The sequence below is a fragment of the Lynx canadensis genome, chromosome A1 (genome assembly GCF_007474595.2).
Source record: "Lynx canadensis isolate LIC74 chromosome A1, mLynCan4.pri.v2, whole genome shotgun sequence".
NCBI classification, from domain to species: Eukaryota; Metazoa; Chordata; class Mammalia; order Carnivora; family Felidae; genus Lynx; species Lynx canadensis.
The window spans coordinates 17612697-17634129 of NC_044303.2; the positions used below are offsets into that span (position 1 = coordinate 17612697).

The window sequence follows — 21433 nt, forward strand, 5'->3', positions numbered from 1 at the left end:
TTTAATCTTCATGACAGCTCTAAGAGACAGGTGCCATGACTGTCCCCATTTTATAAAGAAGGAAACTAAAGTACAGACAGGCTATATAACCCAAAGTTATGTAGTTTATAAGGGGCAGAGTTGGGACTTGAACCCGTGCACTCTAGCATCAGTAGACAGGCTTTTTTTCTTTCTTTTAAAGATTTCTTTATTTTTGAGACCAAGAGCACAAGCGGGAAGGGGCACAGAAAGGAGGAGGCAGAAGATCCGAAGTGGGCTCTGCACTGACATCAGTGAGCCTGATGTCAGCCTCGAACTCACAAACCGTGAGATCGTGACCTCAGCCGAAGTCTGACACTCAACCGACTGAGCCACCCAGGCGGCCCTATACAAGCTCTTAACCTCACCACCACATTGCTCGTCTCCAGATCATCAGAGAAGATTCCAGGCTGAATGAGAGCCCTTGACCCTGCCCCAAGGAGTTTATAAAATTAAGTATAATACAAAGTAGTATACATATCCCCAAGGAGAATATAAAATATTGTGGCGTTTCAAAGAAGGGAGAGATAATGTCTTATCAAAGAAAGGCAGAATATTTCATAAAGGCAAATAGCATTTTTTATTTGTTTTAATTCAGTCAACATACTTTTATTGAACACTATTTTCTTCCACCTCTTCAAAGAGTTCCCAGTCAAGTAATAATTACACGATGTAGCCACACTGACCTGTACTCAGAAAACTATTTTGCCGCTTAAAGTCAGAGAATAAGATTTAAATATTCCCCAAATATGTTTCCATTTAACCTGCAACCCCTGAGCTACTTTTTAAAGAAGTAAGTATATCTGAAATGAATTTTTCTACCATGCGACTCTATTTAACAGTTCAACGCATGTTCGCATTTGCACAAGTGTATTGAAATCTGACGTGCATATCGGAAGGTGCACATAATAAGTACACAGCTCAAAGGATTTCCACAAGCTGCATACACCAGTAACCTTTACTCGGATCAAAACAACAACGCGACTGGCACCCCACGAACCTTCCTTCTGTGCCTTTTGTATCAGGATCTACCCCACATCCAACCGTTATCCTAACTTCTAACAGACCAGACTGGTGTTGCCTGTCTTCGTACTTCTGTAAACGGAATCACAAATTATGTACTCTTCCATTACAATCTCTTTCACTCGACTTTATGTTTGTGAAATGCTGATGTCATCCAGGCTGCTGAGTGTCATGGTTGGTTCATTACCATTATGCTAGTGCTGCATACCATTGGGCTGGGTGAATATACCACATTATCGGCTCTGCTGTTGAGAGGCCTTCAATGGTTTCCAGTGTTTGTCTGCTACAAGAAAATGCTTCTGTGAACACTGTCACATATGCCTTTTCATTCACATACCTATATATTGCTGTTTTGAATATACTCAGGACTGGAATTGCTAGAGCAGAGTGTATGGGCATTCCAAAAGGCATTTCCTACCCGGAAATCAAGCCCAGGAAATAACATTATGTGTTAGTAATAGTACACATCAAATCAGAAAGCATTAATAAAACAAGCATCGCTTGTGAGAAGTGTCACCACTCACACCTAACTCTTTCCAGAGTCTGATTTTAGCCACAGTTCAAGAGTAGCCCATCAACGGGACTGGCATTTGTTGCCATTTTCCAAGACCTTACTTTTAAGATCTCACACTGAGCTTTAGGGCATGTGCTTTAGAACATCTGAAAACATTCTCAGGGGCCATTTTGGCTGGAGCACAGGTAGAAAAAGGAGCTCTGCTCTGGGGACTCTCTCTGGGGGCAATTTGTTTGCTTTGTTTTTCTCTTTTCCAGCGCAGTCAAGTTAATTTCACATGTAGGGCTTCCAGTTCCTATTGCCGTGGGCTCATTTTTTTTTTTTTTTTTTTTTGGCCATTTGTGTTAAAACATGCTGTGAAATTTTTACTTATGAAACTTGGATAGAAGGCATAATAATGCTAGTTATTTGTTTTATCTCTGCCCAAACACCAAAATGGCGCAATTCCTTGGCAGTTACGCATTTTGTCTATGTCTATTGGCATTTAGACTCTTGAGAGTGTCAAGTTGGGGTAAATTAGACTGAAAAGAAAAAACAACCCAGCACATTAACTTATTTGAAAACATAAATAATTTACTAAAACCAGGCCGAATCGATGTCTTTGTGAAGACATTGGGCACGGTATTTTTCTTAAAAACACTTTTAATTCAAGGGAGTGCTCCGATTTTAAAGTTTGGGTTTCTCCCCCTTTCTAAGCCTTATGTAGCTCAAGACCAGGTTATTTGGGGAAGAGCACATTCCTCAGCCCCAAGGACAGGCCAATTTGGCCTGGATTAACTTGTGTTGTGTTTTTTTGTAATAGCAACCCAAGACGGAAACATCTGGAAAAATACCCTGACTGAGCTGGTGGGATCAAAGACCAAAGTGAGGTAGTCTATTGTTAATTTCCAGGAACTGACACAGAGCGCAGAATGAAATAATTCAGCTGGGCATGAATCCCGGTGGATTTCTGAAGGGCTTGTATATCACTGTATTGCCAGGCCAGAGAGCTGAAGAAAGAGTTCAGCAAAACCGAGGAGAAATAAATCTCTCTGAGTGTGTGTGTGTGTGTGTGTGTACATGTGCACACATACATGTCAAACAACTCAAATCAGTAATCAATATGTTCATGGTATATTCTTCTTATGGCAAAGACAACTTGCCACAAAGATATCAAAAAAAAATACAAAGGCCAGCTGAAGAAGCACTTAAGTCATTCAGGACTTGAAGTCAGGAATTGAGTTTGCAGAGAAACGTCTTGGTCCCCGACCAGACTGAGTTCCAGAGGGTAACGACTGTCTGGTTTATCCTTGCTCTCGTTAGTGGCTCACAATAACCAAAAGCCTACTGGGTGAAGAATAAAGGAGCGAATAACTGAGTGAGAGAACAAACATCACAAACAGCCAAACTTCGTAGCCTAGATGCTGAGTTTGACTCTTCTCAAGCCTTTCTAAACTGCAGTCAAGTTATCTCCTTGACTTTTAGTAAATACATTAAGAAATGAGGGCAGAAAAGAAAACAATACTTACTTCACTTGTGAGGATATTTGATACTTAGGTATCTACAGAATATGGACTAGAAAGACCCTTTAGAGATCCCCACTATTTTTCTGGCCATGGAAGGTGTTGAATGAGAAACAGAATGGATATAGGTTGAAGACATGTGCAGAAGATGAGATTATGCAGATTCCCTGCATGACATCTGAGAGCAGAGCACTGAGCAAATATCCATGGCAATGGGAATGATAAATAAAACTCATATAAACTGAAGGGTTTGGTAGGGTGGAGAATATTCAGGGGTGCCTGGGTGGTTCAGTCAGTTAAGTGTCTGACTTTGGCTCAGATCATGATCTCACGGTTCGTGAGTTCAAGCCCTGCATAGGGCTCTGTGCTGACAGCTCAGAGCCTGGAGCCTGCTTCAGATTCTGTGTCTCCCTCTCTCTGTCCCTCCTCCACTCGCACTCTGTCTCCCTCTCTCTCAAAAATAAATAAACTCAAAAAAAAAAAAAAAAGAATATTGTGGCGCCTGGGTGGCTCAGTCAGTTAAGCTTCCGACTTTGGCTGGGGTCATGATTTTGTGGTTTGTGGGTTCGAGCTCCATGTTGGGTTCTGTGCTGACAGCTTGGAGCCTGGAGCCTGCTTCGGATCTGTGTCTCCCTCCCTCTCTGTCCCTTGCCTGCTCGTGCTCTGTCTCTCTCTCTCTCACTCAATAACAAATAAAAACATTAAAATATATAAATAAATAAAATACATACATAATATATATATACATACATATATAAATACATAAAAGAATATTTACATATATATACATATTATATAAATATATATAAATATATAAAATACATAAATATATATAAATACATAAATATTTAATAATTTATTTAATAATTTAATAAATATATAAATACATAGAAGAATATTTACAAGGTTTAGGGGGAAACATCTGAACCATTCGAATCAGGTCATAAGATGGAGATTCTGTCCTGGAATATAAACCTGAAGAGGGCTGGTATCTTTATCTGGTTTGTTCATTAATGTTTCCCGAGGGTCTAGAACAATGGCTGGCACATTATAGATGCTCAGCACTTATTTGTTGGGTGAATGAGTAAACCTTAAAGTGTTAAAATTAAAAAAAAAAGAGGGGTATTAAACACTATTATATTGGGTGCATTCGTTGGCCAGTTCATTTACTCTCATTTTCTCAGTTGAAAGCAGAAGATAACAATGCTGAGTGTGGTGCTACACAATTATACTTTCTCTCTTCTCCCGCTCCTTTTCCATTATAACCTTGTAATACTTGGGCACTAAGGTGCAAAGTTTGAAGCCGGAGAACAGTAGAATCGGACTCATCTACTTAATGTGTGATGCATTATTTAGCTGCAAGAAAGGAGAATCTGTCAGCTTTCTCTCTTTTATAGTTCGTGTGACCATAAATTGAATATAGGCAAGTCGGGAAGTCGTGCAGTTTTTTAAACGTTTATAACTCTGGTGTTGGAGGTGGTAGAAATTATTTGTAAATGGCATGCAAATCAAATTTTCCTCCTCAAGTTGTTAAAACCTCAGTTCTGCTGGTCCCAGCAGAACTATTTTAAATCTTCTCGCCTACAGTCGGCATATAAACATTTGTCACAGGCATTTAAAGGATGAATACATTTTGTACAATCGCATATGGCTGTTTTTGTAAACGTGAATACATTTTTGTTTCAAAATGTCATTTGCAGATCTCTTCTGTCCTGCCTAGACATTCAGGTTATTACAAAATTTAAGAGTCCAAATATGAGTGGAGACTCCTCTTAACGCCGGAAAGAAACATAGGGGGAATGGGCGGAGTTGCTTTTACTACACTTCTTATCAGTGTCTTATCTCTGCCTTGAAATCACCCTGGCTGATTCATACCTGTCTTGAGAGAGAAGGAGACTGGATTTTACCATAAAGACTAACTACCCAGCCTTTCTCCCAAAGGCGCTATTGGCAGACATGGGCAGAAGCATCTGTGGGAAGCCCCGGAATCCTCTGACTTGGGTGCCATGGACTTAACAAGGCTAAATTGGGTCACAGCAGCTGCATGAGACTAAGGGCTGTGCGAGCAAATCCGCCAGAGGCCTACATTCCTAAAGCACGTATGGGAAGCCCAAGTGAGAATTTTATTTTGCTTTTTTTTTTTTTTAAAAAAAAGAGACCTTTTTGCTCCCCCTTATCTTTCAGCCTGCAGCACCTCTAACTTTCCTCCCCCGTCAAAAGGACAGAGAAAAGGGTAGGAGTCACATCAATGACAAAGTTTCCTTCAGCAAAAAATTTCCCTGTTAGCCATGCTGCAAAAGTTCATTAGCTGAATGCACCATTCTCCCCAGAGCTCATCTTTATTCCTCTCTCCTTCCCCCTCCCTCCTCCTTTCTTTTTAACCTTTCAGTGCAGAATTAAGTCTTTGTGATATTCAGCACATCAATGAACTCTCGCCCAGCCCCAGAGGAGCTCGGGCCAGGGGCCACTCTGTGGGCCGCATTCCAATTCAGTGAGGTGGTGACAAGGAAACCCAGCCCAGCCCTCAAATGGGCCCTGTGTCTGAGTATGATTCATAACACAAACATGTTTAGAAAGCAAAAGAAAGGAAGAAAAAGGCATGGGATTTGGAGTCATTGAGTCAGTATTGTTGGAAGATTTAGAGCATTATGAAAACAGAGAAAGAGGATTTATTCTTGTGCTCCAACCCCCAATCCACGGGCAGATCTGGCCAATGGCATTACACAACATCTTCTCAAATAAGCTCAAATTAAAGCAAAACAAAACCAAACCCCCAACTACTCTTCCCACCCCCACCTCCTGCTCCTAGCCTGTCATGGTAAGATAAGCAGATGAATGAATGAACCAAGGAACAAATGAATAAGTGAGTGAAACAAACAAGCCATTTTTGACTATGGCTGGTCTTGTCTATAATTATTTCTTTTTCCTTATGAATAATGGAGGGGCAAAGTCTGAATTAACTGCTGATTCTTTTTTATGAGATTTGGGGGAAAATGCTGCAAGGACATATAAATATTCAGTGAACTTAAAGAACAAATTAATTTAGGTGTTCTCATTTATCCACATGGAGTATAATCGATTCAAAACTAAATAATTGATCGGCTAGAAATATACCCCGATTCCTAAAATAAAATTTTAAAGAAAAGAGTAAAGCGTTTGTTTATTTAGGATTCAACAGAACCAATCCCGATGTAAACAGAACTGGCCATGTCTTAGTTTTGTATTACTCCCTTATTTTTAATACATTGATGTACACAGCACATGTTATCCAGGGATCTCCTTATAACGCATGTGGCCGCATATTAAAAATTATAGAAGCTAATATTAGTTTGAACGTGTACAGCCTCTGATGATTATCACACACTTTAAATGACAGACGTCTATGTGACCCTCATCATTAGAGCAGGATTCCTTAAAGCTCCAAATAGCAGCTCTATGCATCTTCTTCAGTTGTCCAAATAAAATATTTGGTTTGTTGACAGAAATCTCACAATATTGCCTTATCTTTAGGAAATTAAAATAGCTCTGCCTTTCCTATTTTATGCTCTTGTAATCGCTGGCATTAACATAAAAATATCCACTGTGACAAACCAGCCCCGAGGCCTTTAGAGCATATAAACAGGCCCCTTCATTCTGAGCTGCGTGGAGAGTAAAGGTGGAAAATGGATTCCACGTTTAGGGACACATAAGGTGCTGGCCAACGACCAGAGCAAAGATTCAACAGATTCACTTTTTTCTGAAATGCTTCAACAATATTACACACTCCACCACTTTTTTTTTAAAGAAATAGGGGGTGAATTAAACTCTTCAATTTGTCAACAGTGAATCAATCTACATTTTATTTTTTTAATGTTTATTTATTTTTGAGAGAGACAGAGACAGAGCATGAGCAGGGGAGGGGCAGAGGGAGAGGGAGATACAGAATCCGAAGCAGGCTCCAGGCTCTGAGCTGTCAGCACAGAGCCCAACATGGAGCTTGAACCCATGAACTGTGAGATCATGACCTGAGGCCAAGTCAGATGCTTAAGTGACTGAGCCGCCCAGGCACCCATCAATCTACATTTTCAATGTTAATGCATTAAGAGGACAGTCTCACACATCAAGGACACTCTGTACTCCCTTTGGATTGACCTCAATCTTGCTTGCAAAAGGGAATGCACACTCCTCAATGTGAAATACATGATATATAATAACGGTTTGTTTCTCTATGCTGGGACTTCTTGCTTCTTGTGAAGTACAAGTACCAGCCCATATCCTCTCAGCAGTGAATTTAGACTGATGTCATTGGTGGGACTGCAGTGGTCTAAGGTCAAAGTCTTTTATATCAGTGAACAAAGAAAGAGAGGAACACTTTCAGGCTGCTTTGGAGAAATGGATTCAAAACATACTTGGTATTCCCATCCTCTCCTCTGGAAAGAAAACGTGAGATGGAGTATTGTAATTCTTATTTAAAGAATTAAAATAAGAATCAGTTCACAATAATTAAAAAAATAGATATTATTTTATTCCATCTGTAAGCTTTACAACTAATAAATTCCTCATTCACTGTGTGTAAAGTAAGAGTTGAGTTAGTCTTCTGAAATTATTAAAATGTTTTAACTTCTACCAAAGCTGTTACAGTCCTAATTGGGCAAAGTGGTTTAGGTTCATAATTCCTCTAAATCCTCATTTTTATTGAAATTTTTAATCACTATGAGTTTTGCGCATACCAGTCTCAACTTGAAAATAACATCATGCATATTCCCCTGCCCGTGAAAAATTCAGAAACTATTTTTCTTTTTTTTCTTGAGGGCATTTTCCCAAGCTGAGCCTTACCAATATAGGTTAGAATTGGCTCAAACCTTTTTTAGCGATGTTTAAAAAAATCCAAGTACTTTTTATAATCATTAATAAGATACTGTATTTCTTTTATAGAAGTGAAAATAAAGGAGTGATGATTTTCAATAAAAGGACCAAAGGCACAAAGAGATTTTATGGAAAATACACAGCTCAATAGCCTGTGTGTTCCTAGAAGGTCTGGGTCGCTAACTGTGTGTGCACCTGTTCAGCTGCCCCTGGCCTTCATATTAACAGGCAAGCCTTCTTCGAATTAGGCTCTCTGAGGTCTATACCCACTGTTGTCTCACAGCTCTCCTCCTAATTGATGTGGACCACACCCTCAGAAATAAGTCTTATTTCCCAAAGGCTTTGGAGTGTCTGAAGATTATGGTCTGGGCTATTATGCAATTCTCAACATACAGCGCATGCCTTTGCCTTTCAAAGTGTAATCTATACCTCAACTTGAACCTCTTTAGGTAGATTCACCCCCTGTGTCTCCTTTCTGTAAGTAGCAATTAATGCTGCCAGCATGATGGGGGGGGGGGGGAAATAAAACCATGCTATTTAAAAGAGCTGTTCTAAAGGAAGAAAAGAGGAGAGAGCTCGCAGCCAGAATCTGGGACCCCACCACACCAGTTTTCTTAACACATCAAAATTACAGGATTTCTTTTATGCGTAGTATAATCCAAAATGCCCACCAAGAATTGGCTTGTGAATGTCAAGGGGGGTGAGCTCTGTGACATTGGGGTGGGGGAGAGAACACCCTCAGACTTCTGGCAAAAAGAAGGTAGACTTTGTCAAAAGTTAGAAAACTTTCAAAAGGCTGTTTGAAAGGCTTGAAAGAACTGTATTTTCACTTTCATTGTAAGAGATACTTGAGGGAGAAGAACATGGCGAGAGGCGGGGAAAGAGAACCTTCCCGGTATATTGCTGCAAACAACTGGAAGCAAGATAAAAACTGTTATGAATGGTACACCCTGTATTTGCCCAGCACTTTCTCAATTGTACCAGTAGTCTTGAAGTTATTTGTCCTGGAAAGAATTCTCCTCCTTCCTTCCTACGGTACAGTTCTTATGCACACTGGTATCTCGTCTTCAAATTCCAAGTCTGGGTTATTCTTTTTTCAAAACCAGGAAACAGTTTGGTGACAGAATTGAAAAGGAGTTGTGTTTTATCATTTTTGTTCTGCCAGGAGGGCATTCTTATTCCCTGTGGTAGCAATACCTAACATCCCTATCAGATCACACACAAAAACAATATCACAAAGATAGGTGCCCATTTACTTTTCTATTACATCCCTGACAGGCTGTCAATCATGGAGAAAAGCCGAAAGGTTTAAAGTAAAACTTCAAAAGACACTTCAAAAAGTGATGCATATGCTTCATATTTGCTTATTGGTTTAAAATTCTTAATTACAAAAAATGTTTGTTTTAAAAAATATTTTGCCAGTTACAATTAATAATTTGAAATTCTTCTTACAAATGTTACTAAATGTTGAAATTCACAAACATTTAAGCTTTTGGTTCATAACACACCAATCACTCATATACTGTGATGAAATAGATTCCAGCTTTATGACTGATCCTACATATTGAAAGAATTTAAAACCCATTCTTAATGTCATTTAGATGGTTTCATTGGGTGAATGATAGCCCACTGTTCCACTCTTTGGTTTCACAAGGTATGAAATCAGATGTTTCATATCAATACTATTATCATTTCCAAATGAACATTCACTTGGCAAGATCCCATACTAATGGACTGACAAATTCAAGGTCCCAACTTCGTTCCCGCTGGTAAACAATAGAGAAATTAATGGGGCCATTTTGGAAACTCACAGCTGTCATCTGTTTCTACTTACCAAAGCAGTCCAATAAAAGGACCTTAGAGGGAGGAGGGAGGAAGGTTGAAAAGTGGTTTCAGAATGCTGTAATTTGAAGGCTGGCTATATGAACAAAACCTTTTATATCACATATTTGAGTTCTGTTCTCATACCTGGTGAAATACACACATCCAAAGCCAACCTGAGGAATCCGGCTTCTCATAGAGAACAATCAAGTAGATTGGTCATCTTAACACTTGTCTAGTATAGCAATATAATGGATGGGGTAAACCTAAAAATTGGTTTGGGTTTGTCTGTTTCTTTCTTCCTTATGAATCTTCAGGAGATGACCTTGTCTTATGTCCCTTTTGCAGATTTTTTTCAGAGATAATCATGGTCAATAATCTGGGAGCAAGTACCAAGAAATGGCAAGTTATGAAGTAAGTTATGTTGTTGCTATCATTATTTTTTATATAAATGGCAGCAGCCAGCTTGGTGTGTTTAAATGTTAGGTATTAATTCCAAAAAAAAAAAATGCTTGTGTATTTCAGTTCAAGAAGAAAATATAGTGTGTGATGGCCACAAGTTGCTTATAAAAATATACTCTTTTATTTTGGAAGCTTTCATTTCAGCTCCTTTTCTTCAGCAACTTATTTTGGGCCAGTAGCGTCATTTGTGTTGTCTTTTATTGGATCTAAGAATCAACGAAAAGATGCTCCATTGTGTGTAATCCTCAACAGGTCTCTTGCAGTACTTAGATTGTATCAAATATTATACACAAATTTACTAGATTGGAATATCAACAACACTTCAATATGCCAAATGACTTTAGTTATGCCTTATTTCAGAAACATTTGAAGCATGTACTTTTCAAAAACACAATGCAATGAAATCTTCAAAGTTATATGGCCGGAGGTCACAACGTTCAGCCTACATGGGATTTCACAAGCGCCAATTTCTGAGATTTATATCAGCAAAGAACCTTCATTTCTCTTCTCTTATTCCCTTTAATTTATCCCATGTTCTGGTGGTAACCACAGAATCAGCTGTAGTTTCATGGACAAGATGGAAACTCTTAGCGTCTAATTCATCACTGGAGCCTCAGGGCCCAAATTCTGTCCTCTCCTTGTCCTCTACTTCCTTGTCCATCATTGCTGTGGTAAGACATGCATTTTTCTAACTTATAGGGGTGAATTCTTTAGGTATTAAGAGCACATTAAAATTTGAGAGCAAAACAGTAATTTAAGACAAATTGGTTGACATGCTCCAACTCTCTGAACACAGACGCTGCAGGATATACATTTGTCTAAAGAAACTAAGGGGCCTGAGCTCTTTCCCTCGGAACTTTTTCGCCTCCCATTTCTCGCTGGCTGTCCCTCTGTGTCTTTCATTTTCCTTCTTGCCTCCTCTCTCGAACTTCGAAATGAACCGACTCTAATATACGACAGAAGAGTATACCAGCAAGTTACAGTCCAGTGACAGCAAGTACATTTTTATTGTTGTGCACCCACGACCACCATCATCTCCAGAACTCTGTCATCCTCTCACACTGAGTCTGTCCCCATTAACCAGTAATTCTTCAGCCCTCCTCCTCCCAGCTCCTAGTAACCATTATTCTCCTATCTCTGAATTTGACTATTCTAGGTGCTCATATAAGGGAAATCAGTGAATATAGCGAAATTAATTTTAAAAAGCACAAATAGCATGATGACTACTTATCTCGAGAAATAAACACATCAAGCTGATCGAGCTGGCTTTTATTTATGTGTAGCCTTCCTTTCTGTTGGCTTGAGTATCTTTAATTCTGAATAGAAAATGGAAGATCTAACTTTTCGCTCCAAGATGATCACAAATCCATTTAGTTTATTACGTGTGCCTTTTCCTTTCAAGACAATCCATCTGTCAGCTGGCCCCTATTACACTCCAGATGGAACGCTAGGCAGGCCCAGAGGATAAAATGGTGACCAACACAGACAGAGCCCCGAACTTCACCCAGTTCATGCTGTAGGGGAGAAACAGCTAACAGAGAATTCAAGCACTCTCATAAAGACTTCTTCTGATAGGAAGAATGCAGAGTGTTTCAAGAGGTACAAATTCACCTTGGGAAAATGAGGGCTTCTGGGGAAAAGTAATTTATGAGCAGAGACATGAGAGATAAGCAAGAATCAGAGGTGGGCAAGAGGGATCCCAGGCCCGGGGAAGAGTATCTGTGAAAAAGACCTGAAGGAATTTCAACAGAGATGAGTCAAGCGCGAGACAAGGAATAGAGAGAGATGAGACACAACAGTGCCAGCAGGGCACACGGGACCTTGTGTGAGTCGCAGTGAGCGGTCTGCATTCTTTTTCCAAAGCAGTGGGAGTTGTAGGGCTCCCGGCAGCAGTGCGACAGGATCACACTGCAGAGTGCTCACCCTGGCTAAAATTAGATTAGGAGTAGAAACGAAACCTAATAAAGCTAGTTGGGGATTATTAAGAGTAATCCAGGGGTGAGAGTGGTACGACCTACAGCAAAAGCAGTAGAAAGGAAGTGACGTCTCCTTTGCATAGAGTTTCTGTAAACCCTTATCCTTTTTCTTTTTTTTAAGAGCTCCAAACGAAACAGTTACATGAGATCATGGCTTTTCCCTCAAGTGGCTCATGTATCAAAATGAAAATATAAACAGAATTATGTGACATTTGATAATAAAATGAAAAGATTTAAAAAGATAGTTTGATCTTCGATTTGAAAATTCAACGAAACCTAGAGAGAAAAAAAAACAGATTTTCACCTTAGAGTCTCAATCCTACAATTTTGGGTAAGAAAGTTTTCAGAAATTTTCAGTAAGCGGAGGTTGTGAATGTGGGAAACACAAAGTAGTTACGAACAGGCTGCCAAATGAAGCTGTCAACATTCGCACCATGGGTTCAACCTCGTCACGCCGATGATGATAATGTGGCCGTGAGGGAAACATAAATATCGTGCGCATGTGAACTACAAGGGCATGTGAGTAAAGGAAATAGCAAAGTGGGACTACAGAAAAATGTATCACTTGTTCAAATGCCACTTTACATTCCCATAAATGAGCAGTTAGATAAAAGTTATGGGGGTTTTTACTAAGTTAAAAAATGCTATCACAACTTTTCAAAATGATGACAGTGTTCTGGTATAATTTCAGAGATTTGGAATCCATGTGGCTATCATATCTCATTTTAAGCTGTCATAAATTAATACGAAACTTGAAGAAAGGGCACCATACATTCCTAAAATATTTCCCAGAACTCTTAAAAGTAATGGGGGGTGGGGAGGAGGGACGCCTGGGTGGCTCAGTCGGTTGAGTGCCTGACTCTTGATTTCGGCTCAGGTCATGATCTCATGGTTCATGAGTTCCAGCCCCACATCAGGCTCTTTGCTGTCAGCACAGAGCCCGCTTCACATCCTCTGTCTCCCTCTCTCTGTCTCTCCCCTGCTTGTGCTCTCTATGCAAAGGAGACGTCACTTCCTTTCTACTGCTTTTGCTGTAGGTCGTACCACTCTCACCCCTGGATTACTCTTAATAATCCCCAACTAGCTTTATTAGGTTTCGTTTCTACTCCTAATCTAAATAAACATTAAAAAGTAGCTAATTTTATGTTATATATACATATATTTTACCATAGTAAAAATTAAAAAAGAAAGACCATTAAGAGAATAAAAAGATAAACCATAAACAGGGAGAAAATATTTGCATATCATATACTGATAAAGGACTTGTGTCCAAATACATAAAGAACTCTCAAAACTCAATAATAAGAAAACCAAAATATAGATAAATAAACAATCCATTAACAAAACTGGAGGGAAGATTTGAACAGGCACTTCACCAGACACAATCGACGGACAGAAAATAAGCAGACGATAAGATGTTTCACATCACTGGGCCTTAGAGGAATGCAAGTCAAAACCACAGTGAGATGCCACCACACAGCTACTAGAATGGCTAAAATTAAAAAGACAGACCCTAAAAGGTACGGGTGTGGATGGAGGGGCACTGAAACTCTCACACACTGCTACTGGAAAAGTAAACAGTTAAAGCCCCTCTGGAAAAAGTTTGGTAGTTACTTAAAAAGTTAGACATATGCCTATCATATGATCCAGCCATTCTACTCTTAGAGGTATTTTCCCCAAAGCAAAGTAAATATATGTCCATACACAGACTTGTATGCAAATGTCTATAGCAGCTTTTTTTTGTAATAGTAAAAAAAAAAAAAATGGAAGCAACACAAATGTTGTCAACAGGTGAATGGGTAAGCAAATTGTGATATATTCATACAATGGACTATTACTCTACAATAAGAAGGAATGAATTGCTGACATAGGCTAAAACATGGATGAATCTCAAAATGACTACACTGAGTGAAAGAAGCCAGGCAAACAGTGCATTCTCTATGACTCCATTTATATAAAACTCTAGAGAACACAAAATAACCTGTAGTGACAGAAAGCCAACCAGGGGTCACCTATGGGAGGGGAAGTGCACAGGAAAACTTGGGAGGAGTGATAGATATGTTCGTATATCTTGACTGTGGCCATGGCTTCATGGGTATGTACATGCCTCAGTTTATTAGATGGTACAAGTTAAATCTGTGCAGTTTATTGTAGGTCACTTGTGCCTGGTAAACCTATCTGAAACAATGAAAGGGTACAAAATAAAACTTTAGTAGTAAAAAAAAATGCTAAGATGCTTCCCTCTATTCTATTACTTTTTTTTAAATTTATTTATTTCTTTTGAGAGAGAGAGAAAGAGAGTGACAGGGAATCCCAAGCAGGCTCCACACTGTCAGTGCAGAGCATATGAATATCATTGTGTATGAATATCCAATTGTTCCAGCCCAGTTTATTGAAAAAACTATATTCTCCACTGAATGCTTTTGCAGCTTTGTCAAAAATCAGTTGTCCATGTATGTGTTTATTGCTAATACATATAAATACAATTATGTTTTGTACCAATGCTCTTATATCCGACAACTTTTCTAAATTAATGTTTTTAGTTCCAGAAGTTTTGTGGGGAATTCCTTCAGATATTCGACATGGACGTCTAAGATACCTGAGAATAAAACTATTTTCTTCCTTCCTTTCTAACCTGGATGATTCGTATTTCTTTTTCTTACTTGATTGCAGTGGCTAGAACCTCCAGCTCAATGTTGAATAAAAGAGGAAGAAAACATCCGTGCCTTGTTTTTGACATTCAGGGAAGGCATTCAGTCTTTCACTATTAAGAATGATGCTAACTATAGGTTTCCTGTAGATGACCTTTATTCGTCTATGGAAGTTCCATTCTATTTCTAGTCTACTGAGAGTGTTTACCAGGTATGGATATGGGATTTGTCACATGCTTTTACTGCTTCTATTGAAATGATCATATGCTTTAATTTTTTAAAGTTTTAAAAATATAGAAATTCACACTGGTTGATTTTTGAGTGTTAACCAGCCCTGCCTTGCTAGGACAAATTCCACTTGGTCCTGATATACTATACTTTTTACATATTGTTGGGTAGAGTTTGCTGAAATTTTTAAAGACCTTTGACACTTATGTTCATGAGTGATAGTGAACTCTATTCTTTTCCTGTAATATCTTCGTTAGGACTTACAGACAATGCTGGTCTTATAGGATGAGTTGAGAAGTATTCTATCCTATTCAATTTTCTGAAAGATATTTATAAAATTAACATTACTTTTTCCTAAATGTTTGGTAGAATTCATCAGTGATATCAACTGGGCCTAGAGTTGTCTTATAGGGAATATATTTAACTATAAGTTCATTTAAAAAATAGATACAGGAATATTCATATGTTCTATTTCTCCTTTGGTTGTTTGTATTTTTCAAGGAATTTTCCATTTCATCAAAGTTGTCAAATTTATTGGCATGTAGTAGTTCATAACATTCCCTCTTTATTCTCTTAATACCTATAAAATCTTTAGTGATATCACCTCTCTCATTCCTGATATTTGTAATTAGTGTCTTCTCTCCTTTTTTCCTTGATCAGTTGGGCTAGAGTTTTATTAATTTTATCTACATTCTTAAAGAACAAGCTTTTGGTTTCAGCAATTTTCTCTATTGTTTTGTCTGTTTTGTATTTCATTGATTTCCACTCTGGTATTTATTACTCTCATCCTTCACTTTGGATTTCATTTACTCTCTTTTTATGGTTTTTGAAGTGAAAACGGAAGTCACTGGTTTGAAGCATTTCTATTCTAATAGAGTAATACGCTATTAGGGTAAATGTCCCTCTAAATATTGCACTAACAGCATACTACAAATTTCGATGTATTTGTTCTTATTTTCATTCAGTTCAAAATACCTTCCAGTTTACCTTTTTATTTCTTAACGGGTGGGTTACTAAGAAATGTCTTTTTGTATTCCAAATAACTGTTAGTTTTCAGATATCTTTATTATTTATTTCTAAGTTAATTCCATTGTGTTTAAAAAACATATATTATAAAACATAAATCTGTCTTAACTTATCAAAACTTGTTTTACAGTCTGGAATATGGTGTACTTTGGTAAATGTTCCTTTTGCATTGAAAAAAAAAATGTATTCTTTGTGTAGTAGCTGGGTAGATTATTCTAAAAATGTCAGGGCAAATTGATTGACAATGTTGTTCAAGTCTTCCAAATTCTTAATAGTTTTCTTTCTAATTGTTCTATCAATTATGAAGAAGAAGGTATTGAAATCTCTCACCTGTAATTGTGAACTTAGCTATTTCTCCTTGCAGTTCTATCATTTTTTGCCTCATGTATTCGAAGTTCTATTATTAGGTGCATAAATATTCCGGACTGTTGTTAGGTCATCCTGAACAGCACCCTCTATCATTAGAAAATGATCTTCTTGTTCCCTAATAGCATTTTTTGCTCTGAAATCAACTTATATACTAATATAGCCACTCCAGCTTTTTTGATTAGTGTTAAGATGGCACGTGTTTTTAACCTACTTGTGTCTTTATATTTAAAGTACATTTCTTGTAGGCACCATATACCTGGGTCTTATTTTGATCCAATCTGGCAATCTTTGCCTTGTATTTAGAGTGTTTTTTTTTTTTTAATTTTTTTTTCAACGTTTATTTATTTTTGGGACAGAGAGAGACAGAGCATGAATGGGCGAGGGGCAGAGAGAGAGGGAGACACAGAATCGGAAACAGGCTCCAGGCTCCGAGCCATCAGCCCAGAGCCCGACGCGGGGCTCGAACTCACGGACCGCGAGATCGTGACCTGGCTGAAGTCGGATGCTTAACCGACTGCGCCAGCCAGGTGCCCCTAGAGTGTTTAAACTACTTATACTCAATATGATTACTGATGTTGATTTTTCTCTTGCCATTTAAGAGAAAACTCCTTAAAAGAATAGTATAGAGTTGCTGTCTCCAAATGCTCTTCTTCCATTCTCGTTCGAACCCTCTTCAGTCTGGCTCTCATTACTACCACACCACTGAAACAACTCTTTGTCAAGGTTAACATCTTCCTCTGTCTTGCTAAACCCGAGGGTCAGTTCTCTGTCCTCATTATACTTGATCTCTCTGTAACATTTGACATCACTGTCTCCTTGAAGTATGTTTCTTTATGTGAATATCCAGGGTTCAGTTCTTGGATGTCTTCTTCAGCTGCACTCATTTCTTTTTTTTTTTTTTTTTAACGTTTATTTATTTTTGAGACAGAGAGAGACAGAGTATGAACGGGGGAGGGTCAGAGAGAGAGGGAGACACAGAATCTGAAACAGGCTCCAGGCTCTGAGCTGTCAGCACAGAGCCCGACACGGGGCTCAAACTCATGGACCGTGAGATCATGACCTGAGCCGAAGTCGGACGCTTAACCGACTGAGCCACCCAGGTGCCCCTGCATTCATTTCTTTAGTGATCTCATCCTTCCCATCAAGCTAAATACTATCTGCAGTGGGCACTGGGTGTACCTCACAGTTCCCCTCTCTTTAAGACTGCAGCACTCCTCTCCCCTGTTGCTGGGAGTAATGATGGTGGATATCTCAAAGCTTATTCCCCATATCTACCAAGGGATTGTCCTTATCCAAGAGAGCTGACTTGCTCAGGGCATCTAATGGCTGGTTTACGTAGGGGATATGAATTATGGCAACTCTTCAGGGCCATTCCAAGTCTAGAGCTTTCCCTAAAACCAGTGATCTTATTATTATTTCCTTAAGATTTGTGATCCTATCACCACCTAACTGTTCCCCCTGCACAATCAGGCTTCCTTTGCTCCTCACGGTTACTGATCTCAGGACCAGTCAATAAACTTCTGGTTCAAATCTTCTCAGTGTCTGCTTCCTGGGAAAGTTGACTGCCGACATCATCCAAATGCTGACACCTACAAACTTATGTTTCCAGCATGTATCTTTCATCTGAACCCATGAGTGAAGTAGCCATCTTTGTTCTCAACTTTGCAGTTTTTCTTATCACTTTGGTGTTTAATGGAAATCTCAAACTTAATACCTAAAACTAAATAATTGGTCTAAACCACTTTCTTCATTCAAGTCCAAAACTATCCCACACATAGTCCTCCCCATCTAAGTCGATGGTAACTCCAACCTCCCAGTCACTTACTACATAAGCCAAAGACCCTAAAGAATATTTTGGTGTTTATTTATTTATTTATTTTTCATACTATCACACAGAATTTGTCAGCAAACCTGTTGGCTCTATTTTCAAAATCTTTAACCATTTCTCACTCTTTCCAAGCTATCACTATGGCTCAAGCCACTATTATCTCTCACTTAAATTAAATGCAATGCCTCCTAACTTGTTTCCTTGTGAGTGTCCTTGTCTTCTAAGGTCTAATTTTAACCTGGAAGCAAAAGTAATTCTATTAAAACATAAGACGTATCACTTTGCTCTTCACTCAAACTTTCTAATGACTTTACCCTTCATCTATCCCCTCCCACTCCACCCCCTACTTCCAACCTCACATCCTACACTTGCTGTTCCTTTGCTGTTTCTCCTTAGGGCCTTCACACTGGCTAGTTCCTTTGCCTAAAATGTTCTCCTCCCAGATATCTCCAGGGTTTACTCTCTTGCCCACATCAAGTCTTCCCAAAATTCAACTCTCCATTAGCATGGCGATCCAGCTCGACCCCTGGTACTTTCTGTTTCCTTTTCTGGTTTTATTATTTTTCCCCTCTTTCACACCCCATTCCTGGAATTTAAACCCCATGATTTTAGGGATTTTTATGAGTTTTACTTAATATTTTTGCAAGGTCTTGATTATAGCCTGGCACATGACAGGCAGTGAATGATAAGGTTGCTAAATCAAGCAATTAATCAGTCAACCCACCAATCAAGTGATATTGACTGAATATGTTTTTGTTTTATCCTAATATCCATGGCTGAAATGTAGAAATGTAGAACACATATCCCGTTAGTAAACCGATATGTACCCAAAAGAAAGTAAACTCTGTCAATTTATCCTCCCATGAGGCAAAGGAACACACTTGCAAAAATCCATTCAAGCTATCTAGTGAGTAAGAACTTGCCTTCTGATGGTAAGATAAGCAGATATGATTTCTAGTTTGTAACGCTTACACTGTTGTTTTTCCACTGATTGGAGTTTTTCTCATCTGTAGCATTAAGGAATTGGCCATCTAAGCTCTCTTACTTTGAAATTAGTATAATGTTATAATAATTATGTATCAGAAACAACTAATTTGGTGAGTAGTCTTTTTCCCTCCAAATGGCAACTAACTTTCACTATGAAGTACATTGAACTCTAGCTGACAAGATTGACAATACACTGAAAAATAAAACAAAAGAAACCCTAACAAAACTAAGCACGGGAAGTAACTGGAATTTCTTGTAGTTAAGCATTTTATAACTTTATATAATACACGTGCATACACAATTCTCTCCTTAATGTACTTTATATAGAGTAAAGAGTGTATAATTTCCATAGACCCTTAATGATCCATCTTGTTGAAGAGTGCTTAATAAATATCCAAAAGCAGCAATTAGGCCAGTGGAGACTCCTGACAAGGTTACAGACATCTGGCCATGCACATCTGTTCAAAAGTCAGTGGTCTGTATGGAAGACCCTAGAGAAAGAATTAGCGTCAATCTGATATTCAGTGATAAATGATTATTACCAAAAATCCAATATGACACCGGAGATCATAACAAAACTGGCAAGTTAAGTGCAAACTGAGTGACCTCGGATTTTATGAAAATTTGAAGCCCTTGATTGCTGCTAAAAGCTGTCACGTTGGCAAGAACATTCTCATTCAGCCCGGAAGTGTAGGAATTCCTGTCTGTCTCACTCTGGCCCTATAATCCAGCTCCCACAGCCACAGAAACTTCACATAATCCAGCAGCCACCACGGGCCTCCTTATGTCTAAACCTTGTTCCTTCTACTGCGTCCAACACACTGATTTCTGCCCCCTGTGTCCCTGCTTCTCTGGTTCTATTTCTTACCGTCTTTTGGTTCTGGTGACTCTTATCAGCGCTGATACCGGGCTCTTTGATTCCCATGGCTTATCCTACCGTCTGCCACCACTCCTACCAATGGATTCGCTGATTTGCACTGAGAGTCAGCTATGGGCCCAGTGAAGAGACCTCTCAGTATCTTTGTGAGAAAATTCATTATTATTGACATTTTAGAGACAAGAGATCTGAGCAGTTACAAGACACAGAGCTAATAAACATACGAGGAAGGCACCATGTTTTCTGCTCTGACACACGGTTTCTCTACAAAGCATTTACAGCATGAGTGAGTCCAATGTCCTATTTCCCCTTTGCATACTATTTGATGCAAATATTTCAATCATTTTGGTGCCAAGTTACATTTTTTTTCTAAGCATGGAAACAGTATACCATTATAGAACGGCCCTATAAAAATAAAGTACACAATTATGTTACTGATGCATTATGTAAATTTCTAAAGGGCAATTTGGTAACGTGGCTCAAAAGTCCTGAAAAGTACTGATTTGTTTCAGCGCAGCAATTCCACTTCTAGAAACACATCCCAAGAAAATCTTCTCTGCAGTTTTAGAAATAACTGGCATGCCCCCAAAGCAGGAGATTGATGGAATTAATTTTGAAATCTCAGCGTATTGCCATGGTTTTCAGAGTGTGATCTGTGGACCACTGACAGGGATTCATGAGGTCAGATCTTTCATAGTAACACTAAAGGGTTATGAGCCCTTTTCACTGCGTGCTGACATTTGCACTGACGGTGCGAAAACATCTGTGGCTAAAATTGCAGGCCTCTTAGCCCAAGTCAAGGTAGCCGCACCAGAATGTACGGTAGCTGCACCAACGTATATTATGTTGCGGGTGCACAAGTAGTCTTTGTCCCTACGCACCTGCAATGAAAAATGCCAGTGTCACTTCAAAAGATCTTTGATGAAGGGGTTCTTGGGTGGCTCAGTAGGTTAAGCATCCTACTTCGTCTCAGGTCATGATCTCAAGGTTCGTGAGTTCGAGCCCCGTGTCGGGCTCTGTGCTTGACAGCTCAGAGCCTGGAGCCTGCTTCTGAGTCTGTGTCTCCTTCTCTCTCTGTCCCTCCCCCAACCCGTCCTCCATCTCTCTCTCTCAAAAATGAATTAAACATTAAAAAAAGAATTATCTTTGATGAAGAATTAAAGTTTATTGATTTTATTACATTATCAACCCTTGCGTACTTGTCTTTTTAACATTCTGTGTGACAAAATGGGAGGGTGCACACAAGTATGATGGTTGTCTTGAGGTAAAACACTTGTGAATTTGATTATCTTGAGATTCAAGTTGA

General features: G+C 38.9%; 1 protein-coding gene across 1 annotated transcript in view; it reads right to left on the minus strand.

The window, feature by feature from the left end:
• Nucleotides 1–21433, minus strand: part of LHFPL6 (LHFPL tetraspan subfamily member 6) — a 250267-nt gene that overhangs the window by 67051 nt on the left and 161783 nt on the right. The gene's annotated exons all lie outside the window — the stretch shown is intronic.